Genomic DNA, 20,789 nt, shown 5'->3' on the forward strand with positions numbered 1-20,789 from the left:
ATTCTTCCCACATGACCCAACCATTTCAAAATGCTCTGAGCAATCCTTTTCACCATCCCCACAAGCATCACTCTCCTTTGCCACCATCCAACCTTAGGCACACTCCATATTCACCATCCATTCCCTTCTCCCACAACTAACTCTGCTCCATCACCTTCACAGAAAATCTCTAAAACTTCTCATACAATTATCAAACTATTTTCCTCACTTCTCATCCAATCAATTCTTCTTACATTGCATCTATTACTAAACTCTATCTCGACGGATTCAACCTTATTTTACCCTATTCAACGTGCACACTTAACTTCCTTAAAGGAAAGTTGGTTCAACCCTCCCTTCGTGAATACCACCTTGGCTTCCATGTGCAACCTTGATTATCCTACCAAAACTCTTTGAACTCCTCCTGCTCACTTCCTCACATCAACTATTCCTTGACTTATCCTCCTCTTTCATCTTAATGTCATCTATTGTACTTATACCAAGATACTTACATAAATCAATCGATTCTATCCCTCCTCCATCTATTTTAGCATTAATTACTCTATCTACCTGGAGTCCATTTCCTCTAATTACTTCATTTTGGCTCAAACTTACTCTAAAATATCTACTTTGCAAATGTTTTCAGTCTTCACAGATATCACCAAACCCTGCACACCCCATATTCTCTCTCTCTCTCTCTCTCTCTCTCTCTCTCTCTCTCTCTCTCTCTCTCTCTCTCTCTCTCTCTCTCTCTCTCTCCAAGGACAAAATTTACTCAAAGATGACCACCTAGACGTAATTTTGACTCGTCATCCACACTGCGGTGGCTGCTAAACTGTCTGTTGCAGTTGTTGTGATAATGGAATACGAACTCTTATATGTTATTTTTTTAAACTGATATACTGATGATTCAATGCTGTAATTTTTCTCTTTTCTGTTGATTTCTGATGTACTGTATGTAACTGCCAATATGTAACTTTGTTTGACGTCTTTCGGTGTAATAAATTTATTAAATAATCTCTCTCTCTCTCTCTCTCTCTCTCTCTCTCTCTCTCTCTCTCTCTCTCTCTCTCTCTCTCTCATCACCAGCCGCACGTTGAGATACTACTGCTAGAGTTAAAGCTTATTTTATTTCTCTTCTTGTGTTAATGTTTTTATGTCTTATTTAGGAAATATTTATTTTAATGTTGTTGCTCTTCTTAAAATATTTTATTTTCCCTTGTTTCCTTTCCTCACTGGGCTATTTTCCTTATTTGAGCCCCTGGGCTTTTAACATCCTGCTTTTCCAACTAGGTTTTGTAGCTTAGCAGTTAGTAATAATAATAATAATAATAATAATAATAATAATAATAATAATAATAATAATAATAATAATAATAAAAGAGATACAATACTGAAACTTGTTGTCTTATTGGGCGTTTCTGACGGAGCTGATGTGATCCTCCTCCCTGACCGAGTCCGACGTCCAGTGATTAAGACAAAATTTGTTTACCTTTATCGTCTCTACGAAAATTGCCTCCTTATTTTCAATTAAAATATGCCTTATTTGGCCCCAAATACTACGAAGTAAGGCGTATTTATGCTTGTAACGTATTTAAAATTATTTCCTTATATTTTTAGTAATAAACATTGAGTGTTTTATAAACAGTTTAAAAACTAACATTGTTGATTCAAGAAACTTGTGCTGCAAATCCTGTGCCCTCTCTCTCTGTCGTAGGGTGATAATAACCCTGTTCTTGGTCAAAGACAGTAGTGAGTGCTCTTCTAAAGGTGCACTGTAAGCATTGCTTAGTCATTTGTGGGCGACGGAACGACTCGCTACCCTTACCAACTCGTCACTTGTGTTGCATGTAGTTTGTTGGGAGGGGTCAGGAGGTTTAAGGGGGATGTATGTATGATAGCGGCCACCTGTATGTTTGATTACGGCTATCTTAGAATACAGCAGTGTAAAGGGGGTCACGGGGAGATGTTAGCCGCCCCCTCCCCCCAGATAAGGCGGTAAGGACATGACTTGTAGGTTAGGTTACAGGGGAAAGTTTAGGTTAGTTGATGTTCATTTTTAATCGACACAGGAGGAACTGGCCGCTGATAGACAAAGGCTCCCCAATAGAAAGATCACATCTTGTAGTTTAGGTCAGGTGGGGAGGTTTAGCAGAACAACTGACGCAGTATTTGTCGTACAGTGGCCACGTCTTACGAACGACTAGAAAATTGGAAGAAAATTGCCATTTTCCATGCACGCAGGAGGAATTGTACGCGGCTGTATAAAGGTTCCCTTTTGGAATTCTACACGTGATCCGTCTCAACCAACTATAAGGGTTCCTTCCGCTCTATAAAAGATCTGAGAAATGGTAAAGGGAGATTTGTTGAAGCTTTAAAGAGTAAATGTGTGGAAAGTACAACTCGAGAATTGTTTTTAATTAAAACAAATTATGAGTTTTTAGTAATTAGAAATAAGCAAACAGAAGGTGCCATTCAGATTAAATTATTACATTATGTCTTCAGTAACATACAAGTTAACTCTTAATAGATCAGCTAAGGAAAATCTTCTATAAAAGTGTATATTTGATAAGAATGACGTCCAAAGATACGTTCTGTGTCCAAAGTCAGTCCGTCGAAGTTCATTCTCTTCCGAGATCTGCTGTGATTGGTCAACTGCGCGCTAAAAGGGAGGGGACTTGGTAAGGGTAGGGAGTCATCCTGTAACTCTTTATTGTCCTTTCAGTGCTTAGATGTTCTACCTTGTTAGCCTTCGGCTTTATCTCCCTTTACTCTCCTTCCTGCCCGTACTGTTCAACCAATTGTGGTTTGCGGAGTGGTCTCCTCAACCCCAACACTGTTCCTTGTAGCCTAAGATACATGTTCCAATATTTTGCTTCGATTGCCAAGGTGATCGCTGCTAATTTGTGTAACGCAGTTAATCTAAATAAGGTATTGAGTGGAAGTTGTTTGTTGGGACGGGAACCGATGGTTTATTACTTCTGCCAGCAAAGTTTGGAGGAGGTTATGTTTTCATCCCTGTTTGTCCGTTTGTGAACAACTTCCTGGCCACAATTTTACTCATAGAGTAGTGAAACGTTCAAGGATTAATTGTTATGTTGAGACATGGAAGGGATTCAATTTTGAAAGTCCTATAGGTCAAAGGTCAAGGTCGAGCAAAAGGTCGCCTTAATTAACCCTAACCTTGACCGCAAGTTCGTACATGGTTGTTGTCACACAAAAGACTTGTAATATGCCTGTAGTCTTAATTTTTCAATATTAAACTTACCCGATAATCATGTAGCTGTCAACTCCGTTGCCCGACAGAATTCTATGGAGGGATACGCCAGCTATCACAATACTAGAAGGGGGTGTACTTACCAGCGCCACCTGTGGCCAGGTACTCAATCATTTGTTGTTGACACCTCCTCAATTATTCCTCTGTCGTGCTTCCGGCTAGACGTTCTGGGATACGCTTATGGTCTTCGAGTTTATTCACGGATATTTGGTGAAGTATTCTCTCAGATTAACGGCTGTCGCTTTACTGGAATCCTTCTTATATTAGCTAGATAGCTTTTATATAATACTGATATAACAGTTAACGAATTTTGCTTGTTTTTGGATCACCCTTTGGCTAACTCTTTGAATACAAGATGTCTGACGTTTCGCAAGCCCCCTCCCATAGACGATGTAGGTCTTGCAATAGGCGTATTCCGAAGGCCTCGGTAGATCCTCACACCGCTTGTTCTGACTGTAGGGACAGGCCCTGTCTATTAGAAAATCGATGTGAGGAATGCGCCGGACTTTCGGAATTGGAATTTGTCCGTCTTTTAAAATATTCATCTAAGTTAGAGAGAGGTAGAGTTAGGAGAAGTTCTTCTCACTCTTCTATGTTTTCCTCACCTCATGATCCCCTACCTTTTCCTACCCCTGTAGTGGCTACCCCCGAACCTACTGTGTGCCCTCCGCCTGATATGTCAGTTGTTTTGCGTGCTATTCAGGCTTTAGGCGATAAAGTAGAATCAGTGGTAAGTGACCATAAGTCTCTGATGGCCGAAGTTAAAGAACTGAAGGTCAAGAGTGCAGTGGGTGGAATTAGTGCCAGTGCTGTGACGAGTGCTAGTGTCGGTGCAGTGCCAAGTGCTAGTGGTGCCAGTGTGGTGCGTGAGGATTTTTCTGTGCGAGCCAGTCGTCCTCCCAGTCCGGGACCTCTTGCAAGCTCCCATGCCCAGGGGAGAAGCAATGTCGAAGGGCTTAAGGGTTCGACAGGCCTTGTTAGGCGCACAAAACTATCCTCGGTGGTTGCGGGCGTGTCTTCCTTAGACCGTCACTCCCACCTGCAGACGATTGAGCCCGTCTTATTCTCGTCCGCTGATCAACTAGCAGGGAAGAAACGTTGGTCTCAGGTCTCGAGACCGCTTAAACGTAGAGTCCAGTCCGCGAGTGCTCAGCCAGGTTGCAGTCATTGGCTCAGCTCTGACTCGCCTCAGTCATCTGTCGACTGTACTCCGCCCAAGAGGAGTAAGGTTCTGCCAAAACAGAGCCCGACTGTTAAGACTTTACCTCAGTCTGTTATCGTTTCTGCCGATCCCAAGTGGACCCTGCTTCAGTCCATGCAAGCTCAGCTTTCGGACTTGATGCGTGAGTGTCGGGCTGAGAGTGTTGCACCTCCTCCTCCGCCTACACTCCCTCCGCCTGTTCTCGCTCCGCCTGTGCTCGCCCCGCCTGCACTTGCTCCGCCTGGTCGCAGCACCATCTGCCAGGCGTACGATGTTGAGCCACTTTCGGAGTTCGCTGTTCCCAGTGGTGTTCAGCCTCAGCCTTCTTTAAGGCAACCCTTGCTTTGGGATCAGGAGAGTTATTCCACTCTTCCTCCGCCTCCCCTTGCTGCTCCACCAGTGGTGCAACTCTCGGTTGGGGTACAACAACCTCTCCCCTCCGTGAGTCTGTCTGCTCAGCCATCGCTGCAGCGAGCTCAACCCTCCTCAAGGCAAGCTCCTCTACACCCTGGACTTGCGCCTCAGGAGCCTCAGTTTGCGAGAACTTTACCTTGTTCTGCGCAGCCTCAACCTCATCATGCTCCGCTCATCTCACAGGAACAGGAACGGACTACTCCTCCTCCGTCCTCCGCTCAGCTTGTGCAATCCTTGGGTTCAACCTCTCTTGCTAGGAGTCAACCTCCTTCACCCATGTGCCTGCCTTCTGCTTCGTCTGTTGTTCAGCCTTTGCAGTCTGAGCCTCAGGTTTTCCCTCAACAGTCACTGGAAGAGGAAACCACTGTTATTGTTCCTACCCGTTCTGACTCTGCGGTTCAGCATTCTGGTCCGATCGCTTCGCTACCCTCTGCTGATGAGGTGTCGGATGATGAGGAGGCACACCTTGATCCCTCATCAGACGTGGACGAATCTAAGCTTTCTCCACCGTCGATTGATTTTCGTAAGGTCTTGGCTCTACTCAGGGAGATTTACCCAGACCACTTCGTCTCTGCTATTCCCCGCTCTCCACCATCTGAGTTTTCGCTGGGCGTACAACAAGCTAAGTCCAACTATACTAAGCTTGTCCTAGCTAGATCCTCCAAGAGGGCTTTAAGGATCTTAGGGGAGTGGCTGCAGTCTAAACAACACCTTGGCAAGACTTCCTTCATGTTCCCTCCAACGAAGCTCGCTTCGAAAGCTAGCGTTTGGTATGCCACAGGGGAAGCACCAGGCTTAGGAGTACCTGCCTCTGCCCAGGCTGACTTCTCAAGTCTGGTGGACTCGCCTCGGAGAACTGCTATGAGACGCTCGAAGGTTTGTTGGACCTTCTCAGACCTGGATCATTTACTAAAAGGGTTGTTCAGAGCATTTGAAATGTTCAACTTTCTCGACTGGTGCCTGGGGGCCCTCAGCAAGAAAACCTCTCCTGCGGACAAAGAATCTGCCATGCTATTAATGTCCTGCATGGATAAGGCCATCAGAGATGGATCGGGTGAGCTAGCGTCGTTATTTGTATCAGGGGTGTTGAAGAAAAGGGAACAACTGTGTACCTTCCTTTCCGCCAGCATTACACCTTGCCAACGGTCACAACTCCTTTTTGCTCCACTCTCAAAGTTCCTCTTTCCCGAGGAGTTAGTTAAGGACTTGTCTGCTGCCCTGATACAAAAGGACACGCACGATCTTGTAGCCTCATCGGCTCGTAAGTCTAAGGTTGCCACCTCAGTCCCCAAGACTTATCGCTCCCCAGTGGCTGATACCCCGGCTACGAGGTTCATACCGCCCTTTCGTGGTAGAGCCCCCAGCCGAGGAAGCTCCCGTCCAGACTCTCACAGGAGCAAGTCTAGGAAAGGATCCAGGACATCTAAGGGAAAGAACTGACTCTCAGATTCTCCAGACAACAGTAGGAGCCAGACTCAAGATCTTCTGGCGAGCCTGGGAGAAGAGAGGTGCAGACGCACAGTCTGTCAGTTGGCTGAGGTACGGTTACAGGATTCCATTCTGCCTCAAACCACCTCTGACCACATCGCCCATCAACCTCTCTCCCAACTACAAAGAAGAGGACAAGAGGCTAGCATTGCAACAGGAGGTGTCGCTACTTGTGCAGAAGAAGGCAGTGGTTATAGTCCGGGACCATCAATCCCCGGGCTTCTACAACCGTCTCTTTCTTGTGACCAAGAAGACAGGAGGTTGGAGACCGGTGCTGGACGTCAGCTCTCTCAACGAGTATGTCACCAAGCAGACGTTCACGATGGAGACGACCAAGTCGGTCTTAGCAGCGGTCAGACAGGAGGACTGGATGGTCTCGTTGGACTTGAAAGATGCATACTTTCACGTTCCCTTTCATCCAGACTCCCAACCTTTCCTGAGATTCGTTTTCGGAAAGGTTGTCTATCAGTTCCAAGCCCTGTGTTTTGGCCTAAGCACAGCTCCTATGGTCTTTACTCATCTGATGAGGAATGTAGCGAAATTCCTACACTTATCGAACATCAGAGCCTCCCTCTACCTAGACGACTGGCTGTTGAGAGCCTCCACGAGTCGTCGTTGTCTGGAGAACCTCAATTGGACTTTAGACTTAATCAGAGACCTAGGTCTATTAGTCAATATAGAGAAATCTCAACTCATTCCCTCCCAATCCATTGTGTACCTGGGAATGGAGATTCAGAGTCAGGATTTTCGGGCTTTTCCTTCGGCCCCCAGGATAAACCAAGCCCTAGAGTGCATCATGAGCATGCTGAAGAGGAGCAATTGCTCAGTGAGACAGTGGATGAGTCTCACAGGAACCTCTCATCACTGGCCCTGTTTGTCGAGCTAGGAAGACTCCACCTCCGCCCTCTTCAATTCCATCTTGCTGCTCATTAGGACAAGGGCTCGACTCTAGAAGCAGTCTCTATCCCTATCAACCAAGAGATGAAGACCACTCTCCTGTGGTGGAAGCACAATCTCCTTCTCAAGGAGGGTCTATCATTGGCCATCCAGACCCCCAATCTTCATCTCTTCTCAGATGCATCGGACTCGGGCTGGGGTGCGACCTTGGACGGACGGGAATGCTCAGGAGTGTGGAACAAGGAACAAGGATTACTCCACATCAACTGCAAGGAACTGTTAGCAGTTCATCTAGCCCTGTTGAACTTCAAGTCCCTCCTGCTAGGCAAAGTGGTGGAGGTGAATTCAGACAACACCACAGCCTTGGCTTACATCTCCAAGCAAGGAGGGACCCATTCGAGGAGCCTTTACGAGATCGCAAGGGACCTCCTCATTTGGTCAAGAGGTCTAAACCTCACTCTGGTCACGAGGTTCATCCAGGGCGATATGAATGTTTCAGCGGATCGCCTCAGCAGAAGGAATCAGGTCATTCCCACGGAATGGACCCTCCACAAGAGTGTGTGCAACAGACTTTGGACCTTGTGGGGTCAACCTACCATAGATCTGTTTGCCACCTCCATAACCAAGAGACTTCCGCTTTATTGTTCCCCTGTTCCAGACCCTGCAGCGGTTCATGTGGATGCTTTTCTTCTGAACTGGTCCCATCTCGACCTGTACGCATTCCCTCCGTTCAAGATAATAAACAAAGTTCTGCAGAAATTCGTCTCGCACGAAGGGACACGGCTGACGCTGGTTGCTCCCCTTTGGCCTGCAAGAGAATGGTACACAGAGGTACTTCAATGGCTAGTCGACTTCCCCAGGACTCTACCTCTAAGAGTGGACCTTCTACGTCAACCACACGTAGACAGGTTGCACCCAAACCTCCACGCTCTTCGGCTGACTGCCTTCAGACTGTCGAAAGATTCGCTAGAGCTAGAGGCTTTTCGAAGGAGGCAGCCAGTGCGATTGCCAGAGCTAGAAGAGTTTCCACTCGTAGAGTCTACCAGTCTAAGTGGGAGGTCTTCCGAAGCTGGTGTAGAGCCAATTCAATATCCTCTACCAATACCTCTGTGATCCAAATAGCTGACTTCCTTCTACATCTTAGGAATGAGAGATCCCTTTCAACACCTACGATTAAAGGATATAGGAGTATGTTGGCCTCAGTTCTCCGCCACAGAGGTTTGGACCTGTCTTCCAACAAGGACCTTCAAGACATTCTCAAGTCTTTTGAGACGTCTAAAGAACGTCGTCTTTCCACTCCAGGCTGGAATCTAGACGTAGTCTTAAGGTTCCTTATGACATCTAGGTTCGAACCTCTCCAGTCAGCTTCCTTCAAGGATCTTACCCTCAAGACTGCTTTTCTCGTTTGCCTTGCAACAGCTAAGAGAGTCAGTGAGGTTCATTCCTTCAGCAAGAACATTGGTTTCACAACCGAATCTGCAACATGTTCTTTTCAGCTTGGATTCCTAGCAAAGAACGAGCTTCCTTCACGTCCTTGGCCTAGATCGTTCGAAATACCTAGCCTCTCCAACATGGTAGGTAACGAACTAGAGAGAGTTCTTTGCCCTGTCAGAGCTCTCAAATATTATCTGAAGAGGTCTAAACCTATTCGAGGACAGTCAGAAGCCTTATGGTGTGCCATCAAGAAACCCTCGAGACCCATGTCCAAGAATGGGCTTTCGTACTATTTAAGGCTTCTGATCAGAGAAGCACATTCTCACTTAAAGGAGGAAGACCTTGCATTGCTGAAGGTAAGGACCCACGAAGTAAGAGCTGTAGCTACTTCGTTGGCCTTTAATAAAAACCGTTCTCTGCAGAGCATAATGGATGCAACCTATTGGAGGAGCAAGTCAGTGTTTGCATCATTTTATCTGAAAGATGTCCAGTCTCTTTACAAGAACTGCTACACCCTGGGACCATTCGTAGCAGCGAGTGCAGTTGTAGGTGAGGGCTCAGCCACTACATTCCCTTAATCCCATAACCTTTTTTAACCTTTCTCTTGAATACTTTTATTGTTGTTTTTTATGGTTGTTACGGTAGGCTAAGAAGCCTTCCGCATCCTTGGATTTGGCGGGTGGTCTATTCATTCTTGAGAAGCGCCTGGGTTAAAGGTTTGGTAGAGGTCCTTTAGTAGGGGTTGCAACCCCGTGTACTTTGGCACCTTTGGGTTGATTCAGCCTCCAAGAGGAACGCTGCGCTCAGTAAGGAAGACGAACTTTAAATAAAGAGGCAGAGTAACGGTTCTATTCGACTTCCTTACCAGGTACTTATTATTTCATTGTTATTTGAGATAACTGTTATATGAAATATGGGATACTTAGCTATCCTTTAATCTTGTACACTGGTTTTCACCCACCTCCCTGGGTGTGAATCAGCTACATGATTATCGGGTAAGTTTAATATTGAAAAATGTTATTTTTATTAATAAAATAAATTTTTGAATATACTTACCCGATAATCATGATTTAATCGACCCTCCCTTTCCTCCCCAGAGAGAACCAGTGGACCGAGGAATAATTGAGGAGGTGTCAACAACAAATGATTGAGTACCTGGCCACAGGTGGCGCTGGTAAGTACACCCCCTTCTAGTATTGTGATAGCTGGCGTATCCCTCCATAGAATTCTGTCGGGCAACGGAGTTGACAGCTACATGATTATCGGGTAAGTATATTCAAAAATTTATTTTATTAATAAAAATAACATTTTTTCAATATTAAACTTAGCCGGTGATTATATAAGCTGCAACTCTGTTGCTCGACAGAAAACTCTACGTTAAAAATCCGCCAGCGATCGCTATGCAGGTAGGGGGTGTACATCAACAGCGCCATCTGTCGGGCAGGTACTCAGTACTCAATGTAAACACAGAACTCAATTTTCTCTCTGTCGGGCTACCGGCAAGACTATTTGGTGAAGTACACTATTCTAGTTTTGAGCTTTCGCTATGCAGGTGTTTTATCTTCATCTCAAAACTTGAACTCGTTTTGGATAGATTTAATTATGGTGACAAAGAGAGTATGGACTTTCTTTCACTTTTAAATGGCCGACCCTTCCCTTAGACGGAAGTGTGTTTAGGTTTTTAGTAATTATCTTATCACGTTATAGATCTATATATTTTATATCTCTCCGCCTTTATTAGGCCTCTTCGATTAACTTTCCATTTATTATAAACATATAAAAATAAATTTTAATGTTTTGTTTATATGCGACCTTTCCTGATAGTAGGCGGTCCTAACTTGGAACCGAAGTTAATCAACGTTGAGCCCTTTATATCGTAATTAGCTTTTAAAGAATTTAAAACTTTTTAAATGTAATATTTTATGAAAGAATTTCTTTGATAGTCTTCGTACTGTTTTCAAAGATGAACTAACGTTTAGTTTTTTATGCTACGCAGTTGTTGACGTTCAGGACGTTCAACATGCGCTCTATCGTTACGATAGAGAGAGAGTGTATCACGGTTTCACTTTGCAGTAAGAGTAAATCGATTCTGACGTTTTGTTCATTCTTTCTTAGCTTAAATGTTTTAAATTCTAATTTAAAGGAACTTTTTATTTGAAAAACCTTTCAGTTTTTTCCTTTAGTCAAATAACATGTTTTTTTTGACGAAAAATAATTGGGCTCTTCTCTTAGGTGCGAAATCAAGAGAGAAAGAGAGAGAGAGAGATAGAGACGGAGGGAGAGAGAGGAGAGAAAACGTTCCGTTCAAGCGGGTAACGTTGTTCTCGTGTTACTCTCGTCCCTAGTCTCTGTACGGGGAGGAAGGATAAAACGTTTTTAGGTTTTTATTCTCGTCCCCAGGCTATGTGCGGTGAGAGATTGAAAACGTAGTTATATGAACTAGTGTTTAGTCTCTTTCCCAGCCACTGATTTTTTTTTTTATCTTAAAATATGTTTTCTGTTTTTTGCTGGTATTATGAACTTGCATTATACGACTTATTTCGCAATTACTACCTTTTAATGAAGGGTAGAATTGCGTGTTTCAGGTAGAAATAAGTGCAAAACAGAAAATCGAAGTGATAAAGTGATATGCGCAAAGTGTTACAGTGTTGCGTCCGAGGCGCAAAGTGTTACAGTGTTGCGTCCGAGGGTTCGTCTGTTCGTGCCTGTCGTTCACCTAGTCCGGGACCTCTTGCAAGCTCCCAAGCCCAGGGGAGAAGTAATGTCGAACGACTTATGGGTTCGAGAGGCCTTGACCAACGAACAGACATTTTCCCTCTATGGTATCGGGTGTATCTTACCAAGATCTCCCCTACCATAAGACGAGAGAGACGTTGTTTCTCCTCGCCATCCGTAGGCTTTTCGCATAAGAAACCTGTCACAAGGTTTCGAAGCCCTTAAGCGAAAGTCAGTCCTTTCAGGACAGGTCCAGCGTCCTGGTTACAGCCATTAGGACAGCTCTGACCCTATGCAGTCATCGGATAACTGCTCGCCGCCTAACAAAAGCGTAACACAGACTCCGAAAGTCTTTTTTTTTGTAGGCAAAGTGTTGCGGTCACAGACGTTACCCTCGTCTATTACCACAACCATTTCCGTTGATCCTTAAGGGGTTATATGGCAAAACATGCAGTATATGCTTGCCTCCCTTATGGAAGACTATTCTGCCGATTAGTCCGTTGAGTCTAGCCGTTTATCTCATCGATATCCTGGCTTTCAGCCAACCTAACGTTCCTTTGTGCTTACTGTTGACGTTGGCGTAGCCTAGTCACGTCAGTCAGGTTGTTTAGAACCACACTCGATGCGGTCTCGTGTGGTTTTTCAGCCGCATTTGGACGTTAGGCCACCGGCTGATACTCCTGTTGACGTTCTAGACGTTCACTAACAATCGGAGTTGACTTGTTTTGACGCTGTGCGTCAACCTCCTCATTCTAGAGTTGTTTTGACTGCTCAGTCTAGGCAGTCAAAGCAGTCTCGAGTGGACGCTGTACGTCCTCACGCACCTGTTGTGGTTGACAGTTCAGTTGTTGACAGTTCACAGACTGTCAAGCAGTTACATGACGTTGCGTTCTGGTCCGCTACTAATGCACCAGTGAGAGACTCAGCTTTTATCGGACAAGGTTCCTGTAGATTAGCAAGTGGCTGTTCTCCCTCCTACTGATATTCCCTTGAGGACTCTGTCAGATGGAGAGGAGCCTTAAGCTGCTTAGCCTCCTATGGACTTTAATTAAATCATGATGATTTTTTTTAAGGATCTTCGTCCGGATCTTGTAACTGCTGCTCCTCGTTCGCCTAAACGTCAGAGCTTACACTAGGCCTAGCTACTTCGAAGCCGTTGTTTTTAAGCTAGTGCTCGCTCGCTCTCCTAGAGAGCGTTACGTTGGCTAGGCGACTGGTTTTTCACCAGGAGGAGTTTGGGGGATACAGCCTTTGCTTTCCCTTCTTTTAAACTGGTTTATAGAGCGAGAGTCTGATAGGACACGAGAGAAGTTCTCGGCTTGGGAGTTCATGCCTCTGCCCAGATAGACTTCTCAATTCTGGTAGACTCTCCCTGGCGCCTAGCCAGGAGACGCTCCAAGGTGTTTACAGGTCAACTTCTCAGCTGTTGTCGAGCCTTTGAAGTTTTGCTGTACTATTATGTCACGCATAACAAGGCTTTCAGGGATGGTAAACGGTTCCGCCTCAGTCGCTAACCCCGTCTGTTGCCACACCTGCTCCCGTAGACCCTAAATGGGCTTTGCTGCAAGACATGCAGTCCAAGCTTGCGTCCTTGATAGAGGACTTAAATGCGGAGAAGAACCTTCTGGCCAACAACCTTCCTACCGGTCGGTTGTGCGCCCTGTTGACGCTGAGGTAACCTACTCGCGTCTGCCAGTTGAGGTGGTTCCTCCACCGATGCGACCCAGTGTGGGTTGCCAGCCGCACGGTGACGTTAAGCGACGCTCGGAGGTGGTTGTTGACGTTCAGGACGTTCAACAACCAGCAGAGGTGACTTGTTGTGACGCAGTGCGTCAACCTCAGCAACCCGGTAGGGTGTTGACTGCACAACCCAGACGGTCTAGACAGTTTCGGGTTGACGCTGTGCTTCCTCGCGCACCCATGGTTGTTGACAGTTCACAGACTGTGCAGCAGTTCCATGATATTGCGTCCGGCTCCGTCACGCATCCACCAGTGCGACCGGATTCAGCGAGTCAGACGTTGCCCACTCCGTTGCCGTTTCCTCATCAGTTTCGGATGAGGAACCCTCTGATGAGGACGTTGCTGAACAAGACGATCAGCCCCCAGCCCTGCTATCCATCCAGAAGATGCTGAAGAAGGAACGCTGCTCAGTCAGGCTGTGGATGAGTCTGGTAGGGACGCTGTCATCCGTGTATCAATTTGTGTCACTAGGAAGACTACACCTCCGTCCTCTTCTATACCATCTAGCTTTTCACTGGAAAAAGGACAAGACGCTAGAAGCGGTCTCGATCCCGGTTTCCGAAAAGATAAAGTCTTGTCTGACTTGGTGAAAGGACTATATCAACCTAAGAGAGGGTCTTCCCCTGACTGTTCAGACTCCCAACCACGTTCTCTTCTCGGACGCATCGGACGTAGGCTGGGGTGCGACATTAGACGGTCGGGAATGCTCGGGAATATGGAACTCGAGTCAAAGGACAATGCATTTCAACTGCAAGGAGCTACTGGCAGTACGTCTGGCCTGGAAAAGCTTCAGGTCTCTCCTTCAAGGCAAAGTGGTGGAGGTGAACTCGGACAACACCACGGCTTTGGCGTACATCTCCAAGCAAGGAGGGACCTACTCTCTGACGTTGTACGAGATCGCAAGGGACCTCCTCACCTGGTCAAAAGGTCTAGACATATCACTAGTAACGAGGTTCATCTAAGGCAACTTGAATGTCATGGCAGATTGTCTCAGTCGGAAGGGACAAATAATTCCAACAGAATGGACCCTCCACAAGGATGTATGCAAGAGACTTTGGGCCACCTGGGGCCAGCCAACCATAGATCTCTTTGCAACCTCGATGACCAAGAGGCTCCCAATATTTTGCTCACCAATCCCGGACCCAGCAGCAGTTCATATAGATGCCTTTCTCCTAGATTGGTCACATCTAGATCTATATGCATTCCCTCCGTTCAAGATTGTCAACAAGGTACTGCAGATGTTCGCCTCTCACGAAGGGACAAGGTTGACGCTAGTTGCTTCCCTCTGGCCCGCGAGAGAATGGTTCACCGAGGTACTTCGATGGCTAGTAGACGTTCCCAGAACACTTCCCCTAAGGGTGGACCTTCTACGTCAGCCACACGTAAAGAAGGTACACCAAGGCCTCCACGCTCTTCGTCTGAATGCCTTCAGACTATCGAAAGACTCTCGAGAGCTAGAAGCTTTTCGAAGGAGGCAGCCAGAGCGATTGCTAGAGCAAGGAGAACATCCACCCTTAGAGTCTACCAATCGAAGTGGGAAATCTTCCGAAACTGGTGCAAGTCAGTATCCGTATCCTCGACCAGTACCTCTGTAACTCAAATAGCTGACTTCCTCTTATATCTGAGGAAAGAACGATCTCTTTCAGCTCCCACTATCAAGGGTTACAGAAGCATGTTGGCATCAGTCTTCCGTCACAGAGGCTTAGATCTTTCTAACAATAAAGATCTACAGGACCTCCTTAAGTCTTTTGAGACCACGAAGGAGCGTCGTTTGGTTACACCTGGTTGGAATTTAGACGTGGTACTAAGATTCCTTATGTCAGACAGGTTCGAACCGCTACAATCAGCCTCCCTGAAAGATCTCACCTTAAAGACTCTCTTCCTGGTATGCTTAGCCACAGCTAAAAGAGTCAGTGAGATTCATGCCTTCAGCAAGAACATCGGATTCTCATCCGAAACGGCTACATGTTCTACAACTTGGTTTTCTAGCCAAAAACGAGCTGCCTTCTCGGCCTTGGCCAATATCGTTCGATATTCCAAACTTATCGTATGGTGGAAATGAACTAGAAAGAGTCTTATGCCCTGTAAGAGCTCTTAAGTTCTATTTAAAACGAACTAAACCTTTACGAGGCCCGTCTGAAGCTTTATGGTGTTCAGTTAAGAAACCATCTTTGCCTATGTCAAAGAATGCTTTATCCTATTTTATCAGACTGTTAATACGAGAAGCTCATTCCCATCTGAATGAGGAAGACCAAGCTTTGCTGAAGGTAAGGACACACGAAGTTAGAGCTGTCGCAACTTCCGTGGCCTTTAAACAAAATAGATCTCTGCAAAGTATAATCGACGCAACCTATTGGAAAAGCAAGTCAGTGTTCGCGTCTTTTTATCTTAAGAATGTCCAGTCTCTTTACGAGAACTGCTACACTCTGGGACCATTCGTAGCAACGAGTGCAGTAGTGGGTGAGGGCTCAACCACTACAATTCCCTAATTCCATAACCTTTTTAATCTTTCTCTTGAAATGTTTTATTATTGTTTTTGGGTTGTCCGGAAGGCTAAGAAGCCTTTCGCATCCTACTTGATTTGGCGGGTGGTCAAAGTCATTTCTTGAGAAGCGCCTAGATTAGAGGTTTTGATGAGGTCCTGTTGTATGGGTTGCAACCCTTGATACTTCAGCTCCTAGGGGTCGCTCAGCATCCTAAGAGGATCGCGAGGCTCCGTAAGGAAGACGTACTTAAAAAGGCAGAGTAATTGTTCAAGTCGACTTCCTTACCAGGTACTTATTTATTTTATGTTTGTTATTTTGAATAACTGCTAAAATGAAATAAAAAATCCTTAGCTCATAATAATGTAAACAATTATTGCTGGTCTCTACCCACCCCCCTGGGTGTGATTCAGCTTATATAATCACCGGCTAAGTTTAATATTGAAAAATGTTATTTTTATAATAAAATAAATTTTTGAATATACTTACCCGGTGATTATATATTAAAGGACCCTCCCTTCCTCCCCAATAGAGACCCAGTGGACCGAGGAGAAAATTGAGTTCTGTGTTTACATTGAGTACTGAGTACCTGCCCGACAGATGGCGCTGTTGATGTACACCCCCTACCTGCATAGCGATCGCTGGCGGATTTTTAACGTAGAGTTTTCTGTCGAGCAACAGAGTTGCAGCTTATATAATCACCGGGTAAGTATATTCAAAAATTTATTTTATTATAAAAATAACATGATTCTGGGAAAGGCAAGCTGGTTTCGAAAAATAAGCTGCCGTGGCGGAGGTCTGCACGCTCAGAGGGCTTAAGAATTTAAAAAAAATTTTTAATGGTGTGAATTTACGAGAACTTTTATCTGCTTAAAAACTTTTGAATAATGAGAGAAACTTTATCTTGACTTTGATTTTGTTTAGTAATACATTACAGTACTGTATTTCGTTGCATTTTTTGCCCTAGTAGAGTGCCAGGAGCCTTTCTCCACCTGTGCATCATAGCTGTCATTATTGTAGGTGTTACATTACAAAGATTTCATAAGCTTTCTTTCTTTCTTTCTTTGTCTGCATCTTTATGTGGGGTCGATGTTTCTGGCCAGCGTTCTCATCCCACACTTCATCACCGGTTAATCCCTTTGATCGAAGGTCACCCTTAATACAGTCCATCCACCTTCGCTTTGGTCTCCCTCTCCTTCTCGTTCCCTGTACCTCTATTTCCATCACTCTCCACCCAATATACTGTTCATCTCTTCTCATCACATGACCATACCACCTCAGTTTATTTTCTTGGATCTTTAAGTGACTATTTTAACAAAACATAATTTGATTTTGAAAAATATAAAACCTATTTGCTATATGAAGAAGTCCGCAATATAGATTTACTTATGCTATCTTTATAAACCCAGGGTTTGCTGAGCGAGTGATTTGTGAACTGGAATGAGGCAAAGGTTTACTTTTCCTCGATAAAAGCTTTGTTTGTTCCATAACTGAAATACAAACCTACGCTACTTATTAGGGGTTATTACTTTCGGCGAAGGTGAGAGATCGAGCCATTAACATTTTAGTGAGGGTTAACTACCCATTCCGCTAGTTAGCGGGGTTAGGGGGTGTTAGCTTGCTACCGCTCCCGCTTACACACCTGTGAGTTAGCTCACTTTGCTTTTGGCTCGGATGGTGAACGGTCGTTGCCGATCTTCATCTTCGCCTATTTTGTTGCCATTACTGTAATTGCTTTTTGTTCGTGCTTTCTCTTTATTAGTGTGTGTGTTTTGACTTCTGCCGACCATGCGAACCTGCCTTGCACTTGAGGGCCGGCCCTGTGGTGCCTTCATGTCAGCCGTGCACACTGATCGTCACACCCTTTGTCCTGCCTGCAGAGGTGTGATCGAGATAACAAGTGTAGTGAGTGTCGGGAGTGGTCTGCCTCCCAGTGGGGAAGGTTTGGGTGACGGCTGGAAAAATGTCAATGCGGGATATTTCTCCTTCGAAGATTTTTTCGGAAGGGGAAACCCCTAGGCTGCTTCTTCCGTTTCCCGACCTTCCTCTGAAGCTCCTACTCGATTGGCCTCTTCCGAGAGACCGTCGAGTACTAGCGTAGGCTCTTTAATTGTTGGTCAACCCCGGTCCTCGAAAGATGGTGTTGCTTCCCCTAGCCAAGCAGCCCCACCTCTCCCCCCGGGTGAGGCCATGTGTCTTTCTTCTTTTGTTCAGGTGTTGTCATCGTTGGGGCTTCCGGGTCTGCCCTCCAAGTATTCCTTGCTCCAGCTCATCATCCATGGTGCTAGTGTGCAGACTTTGGAGTTGGATCCTCTGTCGTACGTCGACGAAGTGGTGTCTGAGGCATCCTCTGCTGCTGTTGCCGTTGCCCCTGCCTCTTCAGACTTCAGCTGTTTCTGCCGACTGCGCTTCCCCCGTTCCTGATCATCCTTCGAAGGGAAAGCTAAGTCTTTCATCTGTCGCTTCTGCGAGTTTTTCTCCTCCTTGGAGGAGTTCACTCATAGAGACTCCTCTGCGGAGGACTGCTTCTTCTAAAGGTCAGCTTGCTGATCCACCATTCCCCAGCGGGCATCAGTGATCTCGTAGAGCTTGCTCTCCACTTCGCCCTAGAGGTCTCCCTTCGGCACGGTGAAAATGCATCTTTTCTGCCTTCCCACACAGAGGAACCTCCTCTTCTGTCGTCTTCTGGTCCTCGACCTTTGCCCGTTCCTGGACCTTCTTCTGACGACCCTGCCGCTAATCTTCTGACTTCGGTCTTGGACTCTTTTGTGGATTGCTTGTGATCCCCCACGGTGGATGTTCGCCCTTCCAAAAGGCACATCCCTGTTCCTGACTTGCCTTCACCGTTCCTGTCACGTAATGTTGCAAAACATCCCTCATCCTCGAGAACGCGCCTTCCTTCTCAGCGTTCCAGACCTCGGCTGGGGGCCAGCGCTCACCAACATCTCATTAGCCCTGTCCAGCATGCCAACGCTTTCCAGTGCTTCAACGCTCTCCAGCGAGTCAGGACGTTCCCAGGTCAGGATATCACGTCCCATTCACACTTTCTCTCCTCCTCTGACCTCCCATCCAGTAAACACAAGTTCCTCCACAAAGCAACAGTTCTTCAGGCCAAAGTCCAGACCTTGTTGGAAAAGAACGCTCTCCAAGAGGTCCAGGATGGGTCTCCAGGCTTCTACAGTCAACTTTCTTTTGTAGGAAAGACATCTGGAGGCTGGAAACTAGTCATAGACCTCTTAGCTTTGGATGCATTTGTCCAGTAAACTCTGTTGAACATGGAGACAGCCTAAACTGTCAGACAAGCTGTCAGACCAAAAAACTTCTTAATCACTCTGGATCTCAAAGATGAGTACTTCCAGATCCCATTCATCCAGCCTCAATAAAGTACCTAATGTTCTCCCTCAACAACAAAGTATACCAGTTTAAAGGGCTGTACTTTGGCCTGTCCACAGCACCACAAGTTTACACTCGAGTGGTTGCCCTAGTTTCGATTTGGACGCACAAGAACGGCATACGCCTTCTTCGCTACTTGGACGACTGGCTGATTCTAGTCTGTAGGGCAATGTCACTGTCCCTTGCCTCTGCCATTCATGAGTGGTCTTTAAACATTCAAATACTCCTGGGACATTTTGCCTCCCTCTACTGTAATCCCCAGCAGTTGTCTCTGCACTCAAATTATCCAGTGACAGATGAAATATTCTAGTCTCATCCCAAAGACCCTCCGGATCTTCTAGTACCAGTAGGTTTGGAGCAGAGAAGAGAGACCTGCAGTGGTGGATATCAGATACCAACCTACTGACAGGAATAGACCTTCTCTCGCCTCCCCTGGATTTGATGCTCTTCACGGGTGCATCAAAAGAAGGGTTGGGGCTCACCTATTACAGCACACCACCTCCGGATTATGGTCCAAAGCCGAGCAACACTGCCACTCAAACACTTCCAACAGCTCCTTTCAAGACACTGTGGTGTTGATGAGTGACAAGACCACTACGGCTTACATAAACAAGTAAGGAGGTACTTTTTCACTGCTCCTCTGCCATCTGGCTGTAGAGATAATCAGATGGATGGAAGAAAACTCAGTGACCCTCTCAGCCCGTTTCATCCTGGGCAAGAGAAACTTCTTGGCAGACAAACTGAGCCGGAAGACTTGGATAGTTGGCACCGAGTGGTCTTTGTATCAAAAGATAGCCAACAAAGTCTTGACTTTATGGGGTTCGCTAAAAATAGGCCTATTCCCAATGTCCCTCAACCGGAAACTTCCAGTGTGCAGTTCTCCAGTATCAGATCCCCAAGCATTCTGGTAAGGACAATGTAGACATCTATGTGTTCCCCCTCCCCCCCTTCTACCTGGTAAGGAGGCTCCTGAACAAAGTCCGACGTATCACACAACCTATCAATGACCTTAATAACTCCAATGTGGCAAAATGCAGGATGGTTCATGGACCTTTTACATCTGCTCACAGAGGCACCGAAGGAACCCTCTCCACTTCCCAAGCTACTTAAACAACCACATACAAAGATATTCCATGGGAGTAGCATCGCTATGTCTTCACGCTTGGAGGTTATCCTGCAACTTCTCACTTCACAAGGTTTTTCGCAAGCAGGAGGTCTGGATACCTCCGAGAGTCATCTATCGCAGTCTATCAAGCGAAGTGGAATATCTTCTGGGGTTGGTGTCATAAAAGGGGCATCCCTCCACTCTTGTTGTACCTCAGGGATAGAAAAATCAGTGTCACCGGTGAAAGGCTATCGCTCAGCTTTGAGCCTTACCTTTCAACTGAATGAAGTTGACATTTCCTCCTTGATGGAATTATTCCCCTCGATGAAATTATCCCTCCTCCTACATAAGGTAGAGCCGAGTTGTCTTGCCCTCAGTCGGAAGTCAGACCACCCCCGTGGAATGCAGTACAAGTACTACAACCCTTGAAAGGAGTTCCTTATGAACCTCTTAGTCAAGCCTCAAGAGCACTTCCTGACACTAAAGACAGTGTTCCTCCTAGCCTTGGCCTCTGCAAAGAGAGTCTGCGAGGTACATGGTCTGCCTACGACATCACCCATTCAAGGAGATGGGGGCAAGTGACACTCAGCTTCGTCCCTGAGATTATTGCAAGACTCAAGTATTGGCTGTAGCAGAACCTAGATTTGGGCCCTTCTGGGTTGA

At 46.0% G+C, this 20,789-nt stretch overlaps 1 long non-coding RNA gene across 4 annotated transcripts in view; it reads left to right on the forward strand.

Moving 5' to 3' along the window:
* The window catches only part of LOC137638344 (uncharacterized), a 171,802-nt gene that overhangs the window by 113,185 nt on the left and 37,828 nt on the right, over positions 1 to 20,789 (forward strand). The window contains exon 1 of one of the 4 annotated variants that reach the window (XR_011044082.1): positions 1,432 to 1,545. The exons of 2 other annotated variants lie outside the window; for them this stretch is intronic. This is a non-coding gene — a long non-coding RNA (uncharacterized lncRNA). Of the gene's footprint in view, positions 1 to 1,431; positions 1,546 to 20,789 lie in introns of those variants that run through there. One more of the 4 variants, XR_011044079.1, reaches the window with a different exon arrangement.

This window comes from Palaemon carinicauda, chromosome 3 (genome assembly GCF_036898095.1).
Source record: "Palaemon carinicauda isolate YSFRI2023 chromosome 3, ASM3689809v2, whole genome shotgun sequence".
NCBI lineage: Eukaryota > Metazoa > Arthropoda > Malacostraca > Decapoda > Palaemonidae > Palaemon > Palaemon carinicauda.